Here is a 20,866-nt window from a genome sequence, read left to right as displayed (position 1 = left end):
AAATACGTCACACAGCAAAAGACACTTAGCCTACGATATCACTTATAGAGGGAATGGAAAAATCGCTACACTTGAACTGAATTACAAAACAGAACAGAGTCACACATTTAGAAAACACACTAGGGCTGCTTAACGGGAAAGGTGAGGTGGGGTGATGCATAAAACAAGGGTTTGAAATTAGCTCAGATACCGTTCCACAAGCCAAATATGTAATAGCCAAGACCTACTCCCTGCTCAGTGAACTGGACTCAACACCCCCTATTCACCGCCCAAGAATATATCTGACTAGTAAGAGTCTTAAAACCTATGTATTGATATCTCTCTGGAAGTGAATCAAGAGGGTGTAAAGCGGCATAAACACAGCAGTGAAAAGCAACTATACCCCACTATAAAAATAAATTACTTAAAAAAAACTCATAAAACAAAGACAGTGAAAGAGAGAGAAATTCTTACAAAATCCGTTCAGGGGCTCTGATGCAACCTGGATGGTCCATATCTAGAGCCACAGCAGGATGATACATAAGGCTGGACACCCTTGGGGCTGAGAGGATTGGTGAGGTTGGGTGAGCAAACGCAGACCCTTTAGAGTCATACTGCGTGGTACCCATCCCATGGGTCCCAAATCTCCAGGTTAAAGGGCATCTTCCGACATCGAAAACATGCATGGGAAACCCAGAAGATGGTACACCGTATGATCGGGAAAGGTTTCTAAAACGCACCTCATGTCTCCTCTCCTTGTGCTCGGGTTCGCCATTCCAGCCGCTTTACTAACAATGTCCCTACTTGGAGAATCAGCACCGTTAACCTCCTGTTTCGTACTGGTTGCAATTTGTCCTGAGGATGACCGGGAAGAGGGGGAACCAATGAGAGACTAGCTCTAGGTGTTGGGACAGGCACAGGTCACTCTATTTTCCCATCAGGAAGAAGAATGGACCACAGGCTCAGCCTGCCCCCCGGAACCAGAATAGGGCCAGAAGCAATCCTGCGCTTTTGCGGGCAGCTCCCAAAAAAGCGAGTTGAAAAATGGAGCTCAGGGGCACTGCAAATCACAAACCTGCAGAGTTATAAATGATAACTCTCGTCCACAAATATATTGAGGGAAGGCAACGAAGAGGATTTGAAAGCAAGGCAGAATTGCAGGAAACAGATTTCAGGAGGTAGATTCGACTCGCCTTTAAAGCACATGAAAAGCGGCAAAGCGTCCACAATGATGCCCTTGGCCAAAAAGGGCGTATGCGTTTTTTCCTGAATATATTCAGGAAAAAACGCATACGCCCTTTTTGGCCAACAGAGAAAGCCGGAAAGGCAAATCAGCACTACAAAGAAGTCTCGCTTGCCATCGGTCAAAAGGGCCATGATGAAAAAAGTGTAAAAACCAGAAATGCAGGACACGCCATGGAGACATGGGAGCCTTGCTACGCTGATGGGCGGGATGTAAATTGCCAAGAGCCACTCTGGAGAAGTGTACGCTGTGTCCTGAAACATGTAATAAACACAGCTTAGAGAGCATAAGGCACTTCCACTCATGGGCGTATAAGTTGGGAAAACTAGAAATCAACAAGACACATGCACCCTAAAGTTTAGGGCTGCTCTGTTTCCAAGAACCTCCACTTCGGTCTACCTTAAATATCCCAGGAAATAGAAAAATGGATAAAGAAGTTGTGGTACTTATGCACAATGGAATATCACTCAGCCATGAAATCAATGTCATAAGGTTAGTAGTAGCATGATGAGTGGAGGTAGGTACGATGATTCTAAGTGAAATATCTCACACAGCAAAAGACACTTAGCCTACGATATCACTTATACAGGGAATGGAAAAATCGCTACACTTGAACTGAATTACAAAACAGAACAGAGTCACACATTTAGAAAACACACTAGGGCTGCTTAACGGGAAAGGTGAGGTGGGGTGATGCATAAAACAAGGGTTTGAAATTAGCTCAGATACCGTTCCACAAGCCAAATATGTAATAGCCAAGACCTACTCCCTGCTCAGTGAACTGGACTCAACACCCCCTATTCACCGCCCAAGAATATATCTGACTAGTAAGAGTCTTAAAACCTATGTATTGATATCTCTCTGGAAGTGAATCAAGAGGGTGTAAAGCGGCATAAACACAGCAGTGAAAAGCAACTATACCCCACTATAAAAATAAATTACTTTAAAAAAACCCATAAAACAAAGACAGTGAAAGAGAGAGGAATTCTTACAAAATCCGTTCAGGGGCTCTGATGCAACCTGGATGGTCCATATCTAGAGCCACAGCAGGATGATACATAAGGCTGGACACCCTTGGGGCTGAGAGTATTGGTGAGGTTGGGTGAGCAAACGCAGACCCTTTAGAGTCATACTGCGTGGTACCCATCCCATGGGTCCCAAATCTCCAGGTTAAAGGGCATCTTCCGACATCGAAAACATGCATGGGAAACCCAGAAGATGGTACACCGTGTGATCGGGAAAGGTTTCTAAAACGCACCTCATGTCTCCTCTCCTTGTGCTCGGGTTCGCCATTCCAGCCGCTTTACTAACAATGTCCCTACTTGGAGAATCAGCAACGTTAACCTCCTGTTTCGTACTGGTTGCAATTTGTCCTGAGGATGGCCGGGAAGAGCGGGAACCAATGAGAGACGAGCTCTAGGTGTTGGGACAGGCACAGGTCACTCATATTCCCATCAGGTAGAAGAATGAACCACAGGCTCAGCCTGACCCCAGGAACCAGAATAGGGCCAGAAGCAATCCTGCACTTTTGCGGCCAGCTCCCAAAAAAGCGAGTTGAAAAATGGAGCTCAGGGGCACTGCAATTCACAAACCTGCAGAGTTATAAATGATAACTCTCGTCCGCAAATGTATTGAGGGAAGGCAACGAAGAGGATTTGAAAGCAAGGCAGAATTGCAGGAAACAGATTTCAGGAGGTAGATTCGACTCGCCTTTAAAGCACATGAAAAGCGGCAAAGCGTCCACAATGATGCCCTTGGCCAAAAAGGGCGTATGCGTTTTTTCCTGAATATATTCAGGAAAAAACGCATACGCCCTTTTTGGCCAACAGAGCAAGCCGGAAAGGCAAATCAGCGCTACAAAGAAGTCTCGCTTGCCATCGGTCAAAAGGGCGATGCTGAAAAAAGTGTAAAAACCAGAAATGCAGGACAGGCCATGGAGACATGGGAGCCTTGCTACGCTGATGGGCGGCATGTAAATTGCCAACAGCCACTCTGGAGAAGTGTACGCTGTGTCCTGAAACATGTAATAAACACAGCTTAGAGAGCATAAGGCACTTCCACTCATGGGCGTAGAAGTTGGGAAAACTAAAAATCAACAAGACACATGCACCCCAAAGTTTAGGGCTGCTCTGTTTCCAAGAACCTCCACTTCGATCCACCTTAAAAATCCCAGGAAATAGAAAAATGGATAAAGATGTTGTGGTACTTATGCACAATGGAATATCACTCAGCCATGAAATCAATGTCATAAGGCTAGTAGCAGCATGATGAGTGGATTTAGGTACGATGATTCTAAGTGAAATACGTCACACAGCAAAAGACACTTAGCCTACGATATCACTTATAGAGGGAATGGAAAAATCGCTACACTTGAACTGAATTACAAAACAGAACAGAGTCACACATTTAGAAAACACACTAGGGCTGCTTAACGGGAAAGGTGAGGTGGGGTGATGCATAAAACAAGGGTTTGAAATTAGCTCAGATACCGTTCCACAAGCCAAATATGTAATAGCCAAGACCTACTCCCTGCTCAGTGAACTGGACTCAACACCCCCTATTCACCGCCCAAGAATATATCTGACTAGTAAGAGTCTTAAAACCTATGTATTGATATCTCTCTGGAAGTGAATCAAGAGGGTGTAAAGCGGCATAAACACAGCAGTGAAAAGCAACTATACCCCACTATAAAAATAAATTACTTAAAAAAAACTCATAAAACAAAGACAGTGAAAGAGAGAGAAATTCTTACAAAATCCGTTCAGGGGCTCTGATGCAACCTGGATGGTCCATATCTAGAGCCACAGCAGGATGATACATAAGGCTGGACACCCTTGGGGCTGAGAGGATTGGTGAGGTTGGGTGAGCAAACGCAGACCCTTTAGAGTCATACTGCGTGGTACCCATCCCATGGGTCCCAAATCTCCAGGTTAAAGGGCATCTTCCGACATCGAAAACATGCATGGGAAACCCAGAAGATGGTACACCGTATGATCGGGAAAGGTTTCTAAAACGCACCTCATGTCTCCTCTCCTTGTGCTCGGGTTCGCCATTCCAGCCACTTTACTAACAATCTCCCTACTTGGAGAATCAGCACCGTTAACCTCCTGTTTCGTACTGGTTGCAATTTGTCCTGAGGATGACCGGGAAGAGGGGGAACCAATGAGAGACTAGCTCTAGGTGTTGGGACAGGCACAGGTCACTCTATTTTCCCATCAGGAAGAAGAATGGACCACAGGCTCAGCCTGCCCCCCGGAACCAGAATAGGGCCAGAAGCAATCCTGCGCTTTTGCGGGCAGCTCCCAAAAAAGCGAGTTGAAAAACGGAGCTCAGGGGCATTGCAATTCACAAACCTGCAGAGTTATAAATGATAACTCTCGTCCGCAAATGTATTGAGGGAAGGCAACGAAGAGGATTTGAAAGCAAGGCAGAATTGCAGGAAACAGATTTCAGGAGGTAGATTCGACTCGCCTTTAAAGCACATGAAAAGCGGCAAAGCGTCCACAATGATGCCCTTGGCCAAAAAGGGCGTATGCGTTTTTTCCTGAATATATTCAGGAAAAAACGCATACGCCCTTTTTGGCCAACAGAGCAAGCCGGAAAGGCAAATCAGCGCTACAAAGAAGTCTCGCTTGCCATCGGTCAAAAGGGCGATGCTGAAAAAAGTGTAAAATCCAGAAATGCAGGACACGCCATGGAGACATGGGAGCCTTGCTACGCTGATGGGCGGCATGTAAATTGCCAACAGCCACTCTGGAGAAGTGTACGCTGTGTCCTGAAACATGTAATAAACACAGCTTAGAGAGCATAAGGCACTTCCACTCATGGGCGTAGAAGTTGGGAAAACTAAAAATCAACAAGACACATGCACCCCAAAGTTTAGGGCTGCTCTGTTTCCAAGAACCTCCACTTCGATCCACCTTAAAAATCCCAGGAAATAGAAAAATGGATAAAGATGTTGTGGTACTTATGCACAATGGAATATCACTCAGCCATGAAATCAATGTCATAAGGCTAGTAGCAGCATGATGAGTGGATTTAGGTACGATGATTCTAAGTGAAATACGTCACACAGCAAAAGACACTTAGCCTACGATATCACTTATAGAGGGAATGGAAAAATCGCTACACTTGAACTGAATTACAAAACAGAACAGAGTCACACATTTAGAAAACACACTAGGGCTGCTTAACGGGAAAGGTGAGGTGGGGTGATGCATAAAACAAGGGTTTGAAATTAGCTCAGATACCGTTCCACAAGCCAAATATGTAATAGCCAAGACCTACTCCCTGCTCAGTGAACTGGACTCAACACCCCCTATTCACCGCCCAAGAATATATCTGACTAGTAAGAGTCTTAAAACCTATGTATTGATATCTCTCTGGAAGTGAATCAAGAGGGTGTAAAGCGGCATAAACACAGCAGTGAAAAGCAACTATACCCCACTATAAAAATAAATTACTTAAAAAAAACTCATAAAACAAAGACAGTGAAAGAGAGAGAAATTCTTACAAAATCCGTTCAGGGGCTCTGATGCAACCTGGATGGTCCATATCTAGAGCCACAGCAGGATGATACATAAGGCTGGACACCCTTGGGGCTGAGAGGATTGGTGAGGTTGGGTGAGCAAACGCAGACCCTTTAGAGTCATACTGCGTGGTACCCATCCCATGGGTCCCAAATCTCCAGGTTAAAGGGCATCTTCCGACATCGAAAACATGCATGGGAAACCCAGAAGATGGTACACCGTATGATCGGGAAAGGTTTCTAAAACGCACCTCATGTCTCCTCTCCTTGTGCTCGGGTTCGCCATTCCAGCCACTTTACTAACAATCTCCCTACTTGGAGAATCAGCACCGTTAACCTCCTGTTTCGTACTGGTTGCAATTTGTCCTGAGGATGACCGGGAAGAGGGGGAACCAATGAGAGACTAGCTCTAGGTGTTGGGACAGGCACAGGTCACTCTATTTTCCCATCAGGAAGAAGAATGGACCACAGGCTCAGCCTGCCCCCCGGAACCAGAATAGGGCCAGAAGCAATCCTGCGCTTTTGCGGGCAGCTCCCAAAAAAGCGAGTTGAAAAACGGAGCTCAGGGGCATTGCAATTCACAAACCTGCAGAGTTATAAATGATAACTCTCGTCCGCAAATGTATTGAGGGAAGGCAACGAAGAGGATTTGAAAGCAAGGCAGAATTGCAGGAAACAGATTTCAGGAGGTAGATTCGACTCGCCTTTAAAGCACATGAAAAGCGGCAAAGCGTCCACAATGATGCCCTTGGCCAAAAAGGGCGTATGCGTTTTTTCCTGAATATATTCAGGAAAAAACGCATACGCCCTTTTTGGCCAACAGAGCAAGCCGGAAAGGCAAATCAGCGCTACAAAGAAGTCTCGCTTGCCATCGGTCAAAAGGGCGATGCTGAAAAAAGTGTAAAATCCAGAAATGCAGGACACGCCATGGAGACATGGGAGCCTTGCTACGCTGATGGGCGGCATGTAAATTGCCAACAGCCACTCTGGAGAAGTGTACGCTGTGTCCTGAAACATGTAATAAACACAGCTTAGAGAGCATAAGGCACTTCCACTCATGGGCGTAGAAGTTGGGAAAACTAAAAATCAACAAGACACATGCACCCCAAAGTTTAGGGCTGCTCTGTTTCCAAGAACCTCCACTTCGATCCACCTTAAAAATCCCAGGAAATAGAAAAATGGATAAAGATGTTGTGGTACTTATGCACAATGGAATATCACTCAGCCATGAAATCAATGTCATAAGGCTAGTAGCAGCATGATGAGTGGATTTAGGTACGATGATTCTAAGTGAAATACGTCACACAGCAAAAGACACTTAGCCTACGATATCACTTATAGAGGGAATGGAAAAATCGCTACACTTGAACTGAATTACAAAACAGAACAGAGTCACACATTTAGAAAACACACTAGGGCTGCTTAACGGGAAAGGTGAGGTGGGGTGATGCATAAAACAAGGGTTTGAAATTAGCTCAGATACCGTTCCACAAGCCAAATATGTAATAGCCAAGACCTACTCCCTGCTCAGTGAACTGGACTCAACACCCCCTATTCACCGCCCAAGAATATATCTGACTAGTAAGAGTCTTAAAACCTATGTATTGATATCTCTCTGGAAGTGAATCAAGAGGGTGTAAAGCGGCATAAACACAGCAGTGAAAAGCAACTATACCCCACTATAAAAATAAATTACTTAAAAAAATCTCATAAAACAAAGACAGTGAAAGAGAGAGAAATTCTTACAAAATCCGTTCAGGGGCTCTGATGCAACCTGGATGGTCCATATCTAGAGCCACAGCAGGATGATACATAAGGCTGGACACCCTTGGGGCTGAGAGGATTGGTGAGGTTGGGTGAGCAAACGCAGACCCTTTAGAGTCATACTGCGTGGTACCCATCCCATGGGTCCCAAATCTCCAGGTTAAAGGGCATCTTCCGACATCGAAAACATGCATGGGAAACCCAGAAGATGGTACACCGTGTGATCGGGAAAGGTTTCTAAAACGCACCTCATGTCTCCTCTCCTTGTGCTCGGGTTCGCCATTCCAGCCGCTTTACTAACAATCTCCCTACTTGGAGAATCAGCACCGTTAACCTCCTGTTTCGTACTGGTTGCAATTTGTCCTGAGGATGACCGGGAAGAGGGGGAACCAATGAGAGACTAGCTCTAGGTGTTGGGACAGGCACAGGTCACTCTATTTTCCCATCAGGAAGAAGAATGGACCACAGGCTCAGCCTGCCCCCCGGAACCAGAATAGGGCCAGAAGCAATCCTGCGCTTTTGCGGGCAGCTCCCAAAAAAGCGAGTTGAAAAATGGAGCTCAGGGGCACTGCAATTCACAAACCTGCAGAGTTATAAATGATAACTCTCGTCCACAAATATATTGAGGGAAGGCAACGAAGAGGATTTGAAAGCAAGGCAGAATTGCAGGAAACAGATTTCAGGAGGTAGATTCGACTCGCCTTTAAAGCACATGAAAAGCGGCAAAGCGTCCACAATGATGCCCTTGGCCAAAAAGGGCGTATGCGTTTTTTCCTGAATATATTCAGGAAAAAACGCATACGCCCTTTTTGGCCAACAGAGCAAGCCGGAAAGGCAAATCAGCGCTACAAAGAAATCTCGCTTGCCATCGGTCAAAAGGGCGATGCTGAAAAAAGTGTAAAAACCAGAAATGCAGGACACGCCATGGAGACATGGGAGCCTTGCTACGCTGATGGGCGGCATGTAAATTGCCAACAGCCACTCTGGAGAAGTGTACGCTGTGTCCTGAAACATGTAATAAACACAGCTTAGAGAGCATAAGGCACTTCCACTCATGGGCGTAGAAGTTGGGAAAACTAAAAATCAACAAGACACATGCACCCCAAAGTTTAGGGCTGCTCTGTTTCCAAGAACCTCCACTTCGATCCACCTTAAAAATCCCAGGAAATAGAAAAATGGATAAAGATGTTGTGGTACTTATGCACAATGGAATATCACTCAGCCATGAAATCAATGTCATAAGGCTAGTAGTAGCATGATGAGTGGATTTAGGTACGATGATTCTAAGTGAAATACGTCACACAGCAAAAGACACTTAGCCTACGATATCACTTATAGAGGGAATGGAAAAATCGCTACACTTGAACTGAATTACAAAACAGAACAGAGTCACACATTTAGAAAACACACTAGGGCTGCTTAACGGGAAAGGTGAGGTGGGGTGATGCATAAAACAAGGGTTTGAAATTAGCTCAGATACCGTTCCACAAGCCAAATATGTAATAGCCAAGACCTACTCCCTGCTCAGTGAACTGGACTCAACACCCCGTATTCACCGCCCAAGAATATATCTGACTAGTAAGAGTCTTAAAACCTATGTATTGATATCTCTCTGGAAGTGAATCAAGAGGGTGTAAAGCGGCATAAACACAGCAGTGAAAAGCAGCTATACCCCACTATAAAAATAAATTACTTTAAAAAAACCCATAAAACAAAGACAGTGAAAGAGAGAGGACTTCTTACAAAATCCGTTCAGGGGCTCTGATGCAACCTGGATGGTCCATATCTAGACCCACAGCAGGATGATACATAAGGCTGGACACCCTTGGGGCTGAGAGGATTGGTGAGGTTGGGTGAGCAAACGCAGACCCTTTAGAGTCATACTGCGTGGTACCCATCCCATGGGTCCCAAATCTCCAGGTTCAAGGGCATCTTCCGACATCGAAAACATGCATGGGAAACCCAGAAGATGGTACACCGTGTGATCGGGAAAGGTTTCTAAAACGCACCTTATGTTTCCTCTCCTTGTGCTCGGGTTCGCCATTCCAGCCGCTTTACTAACAATGTCCCTACTTGGAGAATCAGCAACGTTTACCTCCTGTTTCGTACTGGTTGCAATTTGTCCTGAGGATGACCGGGAAGAGCGGGAACCAATGAGAGACGAGCTCTAGGTGTTGGGACAGGCACAGGTCACTCTATATTCCCATCAGGAAGAAGAATGAACCACAGGCTCAGCCTGACTCCTGGAACCAGAATAGAACCAGAAGCAATCCTGCGCTTTTGCGGCCAGCTCCCAAAATAGCGAGTTGAAAAATGGAGCTCAGGGGCACTGCAATTCACAAACCTGCAGAGTTATAAATGATAACTCTCGTCCATAAATGTATTGAGGGAAGGCAACGAAGAGGATTTGAAAGCAAGGCAGAATTGCAGGAAACAGATTTCAGGAGGTAGATTCGACTCGCCTTTAAAGCACATGAAAAGCGGCAAAGCGTCCACAATGATGCCCTTGGCCAAAAAGGGCGTATGCGTTTTTTCCTGAATATATTCAGGAAAAAACGCATACGCCCTTTTTGGCCAACAGAGCAAGCCGGAAAGGCAAATCAGCGCTACAAAGAAGTCTCGCTTGCCATCGGTCAAAAGGGCTACGATGAAAAAAGTGTAAAAACCAGAAATGCAGGACAGGCCATGGAGACATGGGAGCCTTGCTACGCTGATGGGCGGGTTGTAAATTGCCAACAGCCACTCTGGAGAAGTGTACGCTGTGTCCTGAAACATGTAATAAACACAGCTTAGAGAGAATAAGGCACTTCCACTCATGGGCGTATAAGTTGGGAAAAGTAGAAATCAACAAGACACATGCACCCCAAAGTTTAGGGCTGCTCTGTTTCCAAGAACCTCCACTTCGGTCTACCTTAAATATCCCAGGAAATAGAAAAATGCATAAAGAAGTTGTGGTACTTATGCACAATGGAATATCACTCAGCCATGAAATCAATGTCATAAGGCTAGTAGCAGCATGATGAGTGGATTTAGGTACGATGATTCTAAGTGAAATACGTCACACAGCAAAAGACACTTAGCCTACGATATCACTTATAGAGGGAATGGAAAAATCGCTACACTTGAACTGAATTACAAAACAGAACAGAGTCACACATTTAGAAAACACACTAGGGCTGCTTAACGGGAAAGGTGAGGTGGGGTGATGCATAAAACAAGGGTTTGAAATTAGCTCAGATACCGTTCCACAAGCCAAATATGTAATAGCCAAGACCTACTCCCTGCTCAGTGAACTGGACTCAACACCCCCTATTCACCGCCCAAGAATATATCTGAGTAGTAAGAGTCTTAAAACCTATGTATTGATATCTCTCTGGAAGTGAATCAAGAGGGTGTAAAGCGGCATAAACACAGCAGTGAAAAGCAACTATACCCCACTATAAAAATAAATTACTTAAAAAAAACTCATAAAACAAAGACAGTGAAAGAGAGAGGAATTCTTACAAAATCCGTTCAGGGGCTCTGATGCAACCTGGATGGTCCATATCTAGAGCCACAGCAGGATGATACATAAGGCTGGACACCCTTGGGGCTGAGAGGTTTGGTGAGGTTGGGTGAGCAAACGCAGACCCTTTAGAGTCATACTGCGTGGTACCCATCCCATGGGTCCCAAATCTCCAGGTTAAAGGGCATCTTCCGACATCGAAAACATGCATGGGAAACCCAGAAGATGGTACACCGTATGATCGGGAAAGGTTTCTAAAACGCACCTCATGTCTCCTCTCCTTGTGCTCGGGTTCGGCATTCCAGCCGCTTTACTAACAATCTCCCTACTTGGAGAATCAGCACCCTTAACCTCCTGTTTCGTACTGGTTGCAATTTGTCCTGAGGATGACCGGGAAGAGTGGGAACCAATGAGAGACTAGCTCTAGGTGTTGGGACAGGCACAGGTCACTCTATTTTCCCATCAGGAAGAAGAATGGACCACAGGCTCAGCCTGCCCCCCGGAACCAGAATAGGGCCAGAAGCAATCCTGCGCTTTTGCGGGCAGCTCCCAAAAAAGCGAGTTGAAAAATGGAGCTCAGGGGCACTGCAATTCACAAACCTGCAGAGTTATAAATGATAACTCTCGTCCACAAATATATTAATGGAAGGCAACGAAGAGGATTTGAAAGCAAGGCAGAATTGCAGGAAACAGATTTCAGGAGGTAGATTCGACTCGCCTTTAAAGCACATGAAAAGCGGCAAAGCGTCCACAATGATGCCCTTGGCCAAAAAGGGCGTATGCGTTTTTTCCTGAATATATTCAGGAAAAAACGCATACGCCCTTTTTGGCCAACAGAGCAAGCCGGAAAGGCAAATCAGCGCTACAAAGAAGTCTCGCTTGCCATCGGTCAAAAGGGCCATGATGAAAAAAGTGTAAAAACCAGAAATGCAGGACAGGCCATGGAGACATGGGAGCCTTGCTAAGCTGATGGGCGGGATGTAAATTGCCAAGAGCCACTCTGGAGAAGTGTACGCTGTGTCCTGAAACATGTAATAAACACAGCTTAGAGAGCATAAGGCACTTCCACTCATGGGCGTATAAGTTGGGAAAACTAGAAATCAACAAGACACATGCACCCCAAAGTTTAGGGCTGCTCTGTTTCCAAGAACCTCCACTTCGGTCTACCTTAAATATCCCAGGAAAGAGAAAAATGGATAAAGAAGTTGTGGTACTTATGCACAATGGAATATCACTCAGCCATGAAATCAATGTCATAAGGCTAGTAGCAGCATGATGCGTGGATTTAGGTACGATGACTCTAAGTGAAATACGTCACACAGAAAAAGACACTTAGCCTACGATATCACTTATAGAGGGAATGGAAAAATCGCTACACTTGAACTGAATTACAAAACAGAACAGAGTCACACATTTAGAAAACACACTAGGGCTGCTTAACGGGAAAGGTGAGGTGGGGTGATGCATAAAACAAGGGTTTGAAATTAGCTCAAATACCGTTCCACAAGCCAAATATGTAATAGCCAAGACCTACTCCCTGCTCAGTGAACTGGACTCAACACCCCCTATTCACCGCCCAAGAATATAAATGACTGGTAAGAGTCTTAAAACGTATGTATTGATATCTCTCTGGAAGTGAATCAAGAGGGTGTAAAGCGGCATAAACACAGCAGTGAAAAGCAGCTGTACCCCACTATAAAAATAAATTACTTAAAAAAACCCCATAAAACAAACACAGAAAAAGAGAGAGAAATTCTTACAAAATCCGTTCAGGGGCTCTGATGCAACCTGGATGGTCCATATCTAGAGCCACAGCAGGAGGATACATAAGGCTGGACACTCTTGGGGCTGAGAGGATTGGTGAGGTTTGGTGAGCAGACACAGACCCTTTAGAGTCATACTGCGTGGTACCCATCCCATGGGTCCCAAATCCCCAGGTTCAAGGGCATCTTCCGACATTGAAAACATGCATGGGAAACCCAGAAAATGGTACACCGTGTGATCGGGAAAGGTTTCTAAAATGCAACTCATGTCTCCTCTCCTTGTGCTCGGGTTCGCCATTCCAGCCGCTTTACTAACAATCTCCCTACTTGGAGAATCAGCACCGTTAACCTCCTGTTTCGTACTGGTTGCAATTTGTCCTGAGGATGACCGGGAAGAGGGGGAACCAATGAGAGACTAGCTCTAGGTGTTGGGACAGGCACAGGTCACTCTATTTTCCCATCAGGAAGAAGAATGGACCACAGGCTCAGCCTGCTCCCCGGAACCAGAATAGGGCCAGAAGCAATCCTGCGCTTTTGCGGGCAGCTCCCAAAAAAGCGAGTTGAACAATGGAGCTCAGGGGCACTGCAATTCACAAACCTGCAGAGTTATAAATGATAACTCTCGTCCACAAATATATTGAGCGAAGGCAACGAAGAGGATTTGCAAGCAAGGCAGAATTGCAGGAAACAGATTTCAGGAGGTAGATTCGACTCGCCTTTAAAGCACATGAAAAGCGGCAAAGCGTCCACAATGATGCCCTTGGCCAAAAAGGGCGTATGCGTTTTTTCCTGAATATATTCAGGAAAAAACGCATACGCCCTTTTTGGCCAACAGAGCAAGCCGGAAAGGCAAATCAGCGCTACAAAGAAGTCTCGCTTGCCATCGGTCAAAAGGGCCATGATGAAAAAAGTGTAAAAACCAGAAATGCAGGACAGGCCATGGAGACATGGGAGCCTTGCTAAGCTGATGGGCGGGATGTAAATTGCCAACAGCCACTCTGGAGAAGTGTACGCTGTGTCCTGAAACATGTAATAAACACAGCTTAGAGAGCATAAGGCACTTCCACTCATGGGCGTATAAGTTGGGAAAACTAGAAATCAACAAGACACATGCACCCCAAAGTTTAGGGCTGCTCTGTTTCCAAGAACCTCCACTTCGGTCTACCTTAAATATCCCAGGAAAGAGAAAAATGGATAAAGAAGTTGTGGTACTTATGCACAATGGAATATCACTCAGCCATGAAATCAATGTCATAAGGCTAGTAGCAGCATGATGCGTGGATTTAGGTACGATGATTCTAAGTGAAATACGTCACACAGAAAAAGACACTTAGCCTACGATATCACTTATAGAGGGAATGGAAAAATCGCTACACTTGAACTGAATTACAAAACAGAACAGAGTCACACATTTAGAAAACACACTAGGGCTGCTTAACGGGAAAGGTGAGGTGGGGTGATGCATAAAACAAGGGTTTGAAATTAGCTCAAATACCGTTCCACAAGCCAAATATGTAATAGCCAAGACCTACTCCCTGCTCAGTGAACTGGACTCAACACCCCCTATTCACCGCCCAAGAATATAAATGACTGGTAAGAGTCTTAAAACGTATGTATTGATATCTCTCTGGAAGTGAATCAAGAGGGTGTAAAGCGGCATAAACACAGCAGTGAAAAGCAGCTGTACCCCACTATAAAAATAAATTACTTAAAAAAACCCCATAAAACAAACACAGAAAAAGAGAGAGAAATTCTTACAAAATCCGTTCAGGGGCTCTGATGCAACCTGGATGGTCCATATCTAGAGCCACAGCAGGAGGATACATAAGGCTGGACACTCTTGGGGCTGAGAGGATTGGTGAGGTTTGGTGAGCAGACACAGACCCTTTAGAGTCATACTGCGTGGTACCCATCCCATGGGTCCCAAATCCCCAGGTTCAAGGGCATCTTCCGACATTGAAAACATGCATGGGAAACCCAGAAAATGGTACACCGTGTGATCGGGAAAGGTTTCTAAAATGCAACTCATGTCTCCTCTCCTTGTGCTCGGGTTCGCCATTCCAGCCGCTTTACTAACAATCTCCCTACTTGGAGAATCAGCACCGTTAACCTCCTGTTTCGTACTGGTTGCAATTTGTCCTGAGGATGACCGGGAAGAGGGGGAACCAATGAGAGACTAGCTCTAGGTGTTGGGACAGGCACAGGTCACTCTATTTTCCCATCAGGAAGAAGAATGGACCACAGGCTCAGCCTGCTCCCCGGAACCAGAATAGGGCCAGAAGCAATCCTGCGCTTTTGCGGGCAGCTCCCAAAAAAGCGAGTTGAAAAATGGAGCTCAGGGGCACTGCAATTCACAAACCTGCAGAGTTATAAATGATAACTCTCGTCCACAAATATATTGAGGGAAGGCAACGAAGAGGATTTGAAAGCAAGGCAGAATTGCAGGAAACAGATTTCAGGAGGTAGATTTGACTCGCCTTTAAAGCACATGAAAAGCGGCAAAGCGTCCACAATGATGCCCTTGGCCAAAAAGGGCGTATGCGTTTTTTCCTGAATATATTCAGGAAAAAACGCATACGCCCTTTTTGGCCAACAGAGCAAGCCGGAAAGGCAAATCAGCGCTACAAAGAAGTCTCGCTTGCCATCGGTCAAAAGGGCCATGATGAAAAAAGTGTAAAAACCAGAAATGCAGGACAGGCCATGGAGACATGGGAGCCTTGCTACGCTGATGGGCGGGATGTAAATTGCCAACAGCCACTCTGGAGAAGTGTACGCTGTGTCCTGAAACATGTAATAAACACAGCTTAGAGAGCATAAGGCACTTCCACTCATGGGCGTATAAGTTGGGAAAACTAGAAATCAACAAGACACATGCACCCCAAAGTTTAGGGCTGCTCTGTTTCCAAGAACCTCCACTTCGATCTACCTTAAATATCCCAGGAAAGAGAAAAATGGATAAAGAAGTTGTGGTACTTATGCACAATGGAATATCACTCAGCCATGAAATCAATGTCATAAGGCTAGTAGCAGCATGATGCGTGGATTTAGGTACGATGATTCTAAGTGAAATACGTCACACAGAAAAAGACACTTAGCCTACGATATCACTTATAGAGGGAATGGAAAATTCGCTACACTTGAACTGAATTACAAAACAGAACAGAGTCACACATTTAGAAAACACACTAGGGCTGCTTAACGGGAAAGGTGAGGTGGGGTGATGCATAAAACAAGGGTTTGAAATTAGCTCAGATACCGTTCCACAAGACAAATATGTAATAGTCAAGACCTACTCCCTGCTCAGTGAACTGGACTCAACACCCCCTATTCACCGCCCAAGAATATAAATGACGGGTAAGAATCTTAAAACGTATGTATTGATATCTCTCTGGAAGTGAATCAAGAGGGTGTAAAGCGGCATAAACACAGCAGTGAAAAGCAGCTGTACCCCACTATAAAAATAAATTACTTAAAAAAACCCCATAAAACAAACACAGAAAAAGAGAGAGAAATTCTTACAAAATCCGTTCAGGGGCTCTGATGCAACCTGGATGGTCCATATCTAGAGCCACAGCAGGAGGATACATAAGGCTGGACACTCTTGGGGCTGAGAGGATTGGTGAGGTTTGGTGAGCAGACACAGACCCTTTAGAGTCATACTGCGTGGTACCCATCCCATGGGTCCCAAATCCCCAGGTTCAAGGGCATCTTCCGACATCGAAAACATGCATGGGAAACCCAGAAAATGGTACACCGTGTGATCGGGAAAGGTTTCTAAAATGCAACTCATGTCTCCTCTCCTTGTGCTCGGGTTCGCCATTACAGCCGCTTTACTAACAATCTCCCTACTTGGAGAATCAGCACCGTTAACCTCCTGTTTCGTACTGGTTGCAATTTGTCCTGAGGATGACCGGGAAGAGCGGGAACCAATGAGAGATGAGCTCTAGGTGTTGGGACAGGCACAGGTCACTCTATATTCCCATCAGGAAGAAGAATGAACCACAGGCTCAGCCTGACCCCCGGAACCAGAATAGGGCCAGAAGCAATCCTGCGCTTTTGCGGCCAGCTCCCAAAAAAGCGAGTTGAAAAATGGAGCTCAGGGGCACTGCAATTCACAAACCTGCAGAGTTATAAATGATAACTCTCGTCCACAAATGTATTGAGGGAAGGCAATGAAGAGGATTTGAAAGCAAGGCAGAATTGCAGGAAACAGATTTCAGGAGGTAGATTCGACTCGCCTTTAAAGCACATGAAAAGCGGCAAAGCGTCCACAATGATGCCCTTGGCCAAAAAGGGCGTATGCGTTTTTTCCTGAATATATCCAGGAAAAAACGCATACGCCCTTTTTGGCCAACAGAGCAAGCCGGAAAGGCAAATCAGCGCTACAAAGAAGTCTCGCTTGCCATCGGTCAAAAGGGCCACGATGAAAAAAGTGTAAAAACCAGAAATGCAGGACAGGCCATGGAGACATGGGAGCCTTGCTACACTGATGGGCGGGATGTAAATTGCCAGCAGCCACTCTGGAGAAGTGTACGCTGTGTCCTGAAACATGTAATAAACACAGCTTAGAGAGCATAAGGCACTTCCACTCATGGGCTTATAAGTTGGGAAAACTAGAAATCAACAAGACACATGCACCCCAAAGTTTAGGGCTGCTCTGTTTCCAAGAACCTCCACTTCGGTCTACCTTAAATATCCCAGGAAAGAGAAAAATGGATAAAAAAGTTGTGGTAGTTATGCACAATGGAATATCACTCAGCCATGAAATCAATGTCATAAGGCTAGTAGCAGCATGATGCGTGGATTTAGGTACGATGATACTAAGTGAAATACGTGACACAGAAAAAGACACTTAGCCTACGATATCACTTATAGAGGGAATGGAAAAATCGCTACACTTGAACTGAATTACAAAACAGAACAGAGTCACACATTTAGAAAACACACTAGGGCTGCTTAACGGGAAAGGTGAGCTGGGGTGACGCATAAAACAAGGGTTTGAAATTAGCTCAGATACCGTTCCACAAGCCAAATATGGAATAGCCAAGACCTATTCCCTGCTCAGTGAACTGGACTCAACACCCCCTATTCACCGCCCAAGAATATATCTGACTAGTAAGAGTCTTAAAACCTATGTATTGATATCTCTCTGGATGTGAATCAAGAGGGTGTAAAGTGGCATAAACACAGCAGTGAAAAGCAACTATACCCCACTATAAAAATAAATTACTTAAAAAAAACTCATAAAACAAAGACAGTGAAAGAGAGAGAAATTCTTACAAAATCCATTCAGGGGCTCTGATGCAACCTGGATGGTCCATATCTAGACCCACAGCAGGATGATACATAAGGCTGGACTCCCTTGGGGCTGAGAGGATTGGTGAGGTTGGGTGAGCAAACACAGACCCTTTAGAGTCATACTGCGTGGTACCCATCCCATGGGTCCCAAGTCTCCAGGTTCAAGGGCATCTTCCGACATCGAAAACATGCATGGGAAACCCAGAAGATGATACACTGTGTGATCGGGAAAGGTTTCTAAAACGCACCTCATGTCTCCTCTCCTTGTGCTCGGGTTCGCCATTACAGCCGCTTTACTAACAATCTCCCTACTTCGAGAATCATCACCGTTAACCTCCTCTTTCGTACTGGTTGCTATTTGTCCTGAGGATGATCGGGAAGGGGAGGAAACAATGAGAGACTAGCTCTAGGTGTTGGGACAGTCCCAGGTCACTCTATTTTACCTTCAGGAAGAAGAATGAACCACAGGCTCAGCCTGACCCCCGGAACCAGAATAGGGCCAGAAGCAATCCTGCGCTTTTGCTGGCAGCTCCCAAAAAAACGAGTTGAAAAATGGAGCTCAAGGGCACTGCAATTCACAAACCTGCAGAGTTATAAATGATAACTCTCGTCCACAAATATATTGAGGGAAGGCAACGAAGAGGATTTGAAAGCAAGGCAGAATTGCAGGAAACAGATTTCAGGAGGTAGATTTGACTCGTCTTTAAAGCACATGAAAAGCGGCAAAGCGTCCACAATGATGCCCTTGGCCAAAAAGGGCGTATGCGTTTTTTCCTGAATATATTCAGGAAAAAACGCATACGCCCTTTTTGGCCAACAGAGCAAGCCGGAAAGGCAAATCAGCGCTACAAAGAAGTCTCGCTTGCCATCGGTCAAAAGGGCCATGATGAAAAAAGTGTAAAAACCAGAAATGCAGGACAGGCCATGGAGACATGGGAGCCTTGCTACGCTGATGGGCGGGATGTAAATTGCCAAGAGCCACTCTGGAGAAGTGTACGCTGTGTCCTGAAACATGTAATAAACACAGCTTAGAGAGCATAAGGCACTTCCACTCATGGGCGTATAAGTTGGGAAAACTAGAAATCAACAAGACACATGCACCCCAAAGTTTAGGGCTGCTCTGTTTCCAAGAACCTCCACTTCGGTCTACCTTAAATATCCCAGGAAAGAGAAAAATGGATAAAGAAGTTGTGGTACTTATGCACAATGGAATATCACTCAGCCATGAAATCAATGTCATAAGGCTAGTAGCAGCATGATGCGTGGATTTAGGTACGATGATACTAAGTGAAATACGTCACACAGAAAAAGACACTTAGCCTACGATATCACTTATAGAGGGAATGGAAAAATCGCTAAACTTGAACTGAATTACAAAACAGAACAGAGTCACACATTTAGAAAACACACTAGGGCTGCTTAACGGGAAAGGTGAGCTGGGGTGATGCATAAAACAAGGGTTTGAAATTAGCTCAGATACCGTTCCACAAGCCAAATATGGAATAGCCAAGACCTATTCCCTGCTCAGTGAACTGGACTCAACACCCCCTATTCACCGCCCAAGAATATATCTGACTAGTAAGAGTCTTAAAACCTATGTATTGATATCTCTCTGGAAGTGAATCAAGAGGGTGTAAAGCGGCATAAACACAGCAGTGAAAAGCAGCTGTACCCCACTATAAAAATAAATTACTTAAAAAAAACTCATAAAACAAAGACAGTGAAAGAGAGAGAAATTCTTACAAAATCCATTCAGGGGCTCTGATGCAACCTGGATGGTCCATATCTAGACCCACAGCAGGATGATTCATAAGGCTGGACTCCCTTGGGGCTGAGAGGATTGGTGAGGTTGGGTGAGCAAACGCAGACCCTTTAGAGTCATACTGCGTGGTTCCCATCCCATGGGTCCCAAATCTCCAGGTTCAAGGGCATCTTCCGACATCGAAAACATGCATGGGAAACCCAGAAGATGATACACTGTGTGATCGGGAAAGGTTTCTAAAACGCACCTCATGTCTCCTCTCCTTGTGCTCGGGTTCGCCATTCCAGCCGCTTTACTAACAATGTCCCTACTTGGAGAATCAGCAACGTTTACCTCCTGTTTCGTACTGGTTGCAATTTGTCCTGAGGATGACCGCGAAGAGCGGGAACCAATGAGAGACGAGCTCTAGGTGTTGGGACAGGCAGAGGTCACTCTATATTCCCATCAGGAAGAAGAATGAACCACAGGCTCAGCCTGACCCCCGGAACCAGAATAGAACCAGAAGCAATCCTGCGCTTTTGCGGCCAGCTCCCAAAAAAGCGAGTTGAAAAATGGAGCTCAGGGGCACTGCAATTCACAAACCTGCAGAGTTATAAATGATAACTCTCGTCCATAAATGTATTGAGGGAAGGCAATGAAGAGGATTTGAAAGCAAGGCAGAATTGCAGGAAACAGATTTCAGGAGGTAGATTCGACTCGCCTTTAAAGCACATGAAAAGCGGCAAAGCGTCGACAATGATGCCCTTGGCCAAAAAGGGCGTATGCGTTTTTTCCTGAATATATTCAGGAAAAAATGCATACGCCCTTTTTGGCCAACAGAGCAAGCCGGAAAGGCAAATCAGCGCTACAAAGAAGTGTCGCTTGCCATCGGTCAAAAGGGCCATGATGAAAAAAGTGTAAAAACCAGAAATGCAGGACAGGCCATGGAGACATGGGAGCCTTGCTACGCTGATGGGCGGGATGTAAATTGCCAGCAGCCACTCTGGAGAAGTGCACGCTGTGTCCTGAAACATGTAATAAACAC

This window comes from Eubalaena glacialis, chromosome 5, assembly GCF_028564815.1.
Source record: "Eubalaena glacialis isolate mEubGla1 chromosome 5, mEubGla1.1.hap2.+ XY, whole genome shotgun sequence".
NCBI classification, from domain to species: Eukaryota; Metazoa; Chordata; class Mammalia; order Artiodactyla; family Balaenidae; genus Eubalaena; species Eubalaena glacialis.
The sequence above is the reverse complement of the archived record's forward strand: the minus strand, read 5'-3'. Positions refer to the sequence as shown.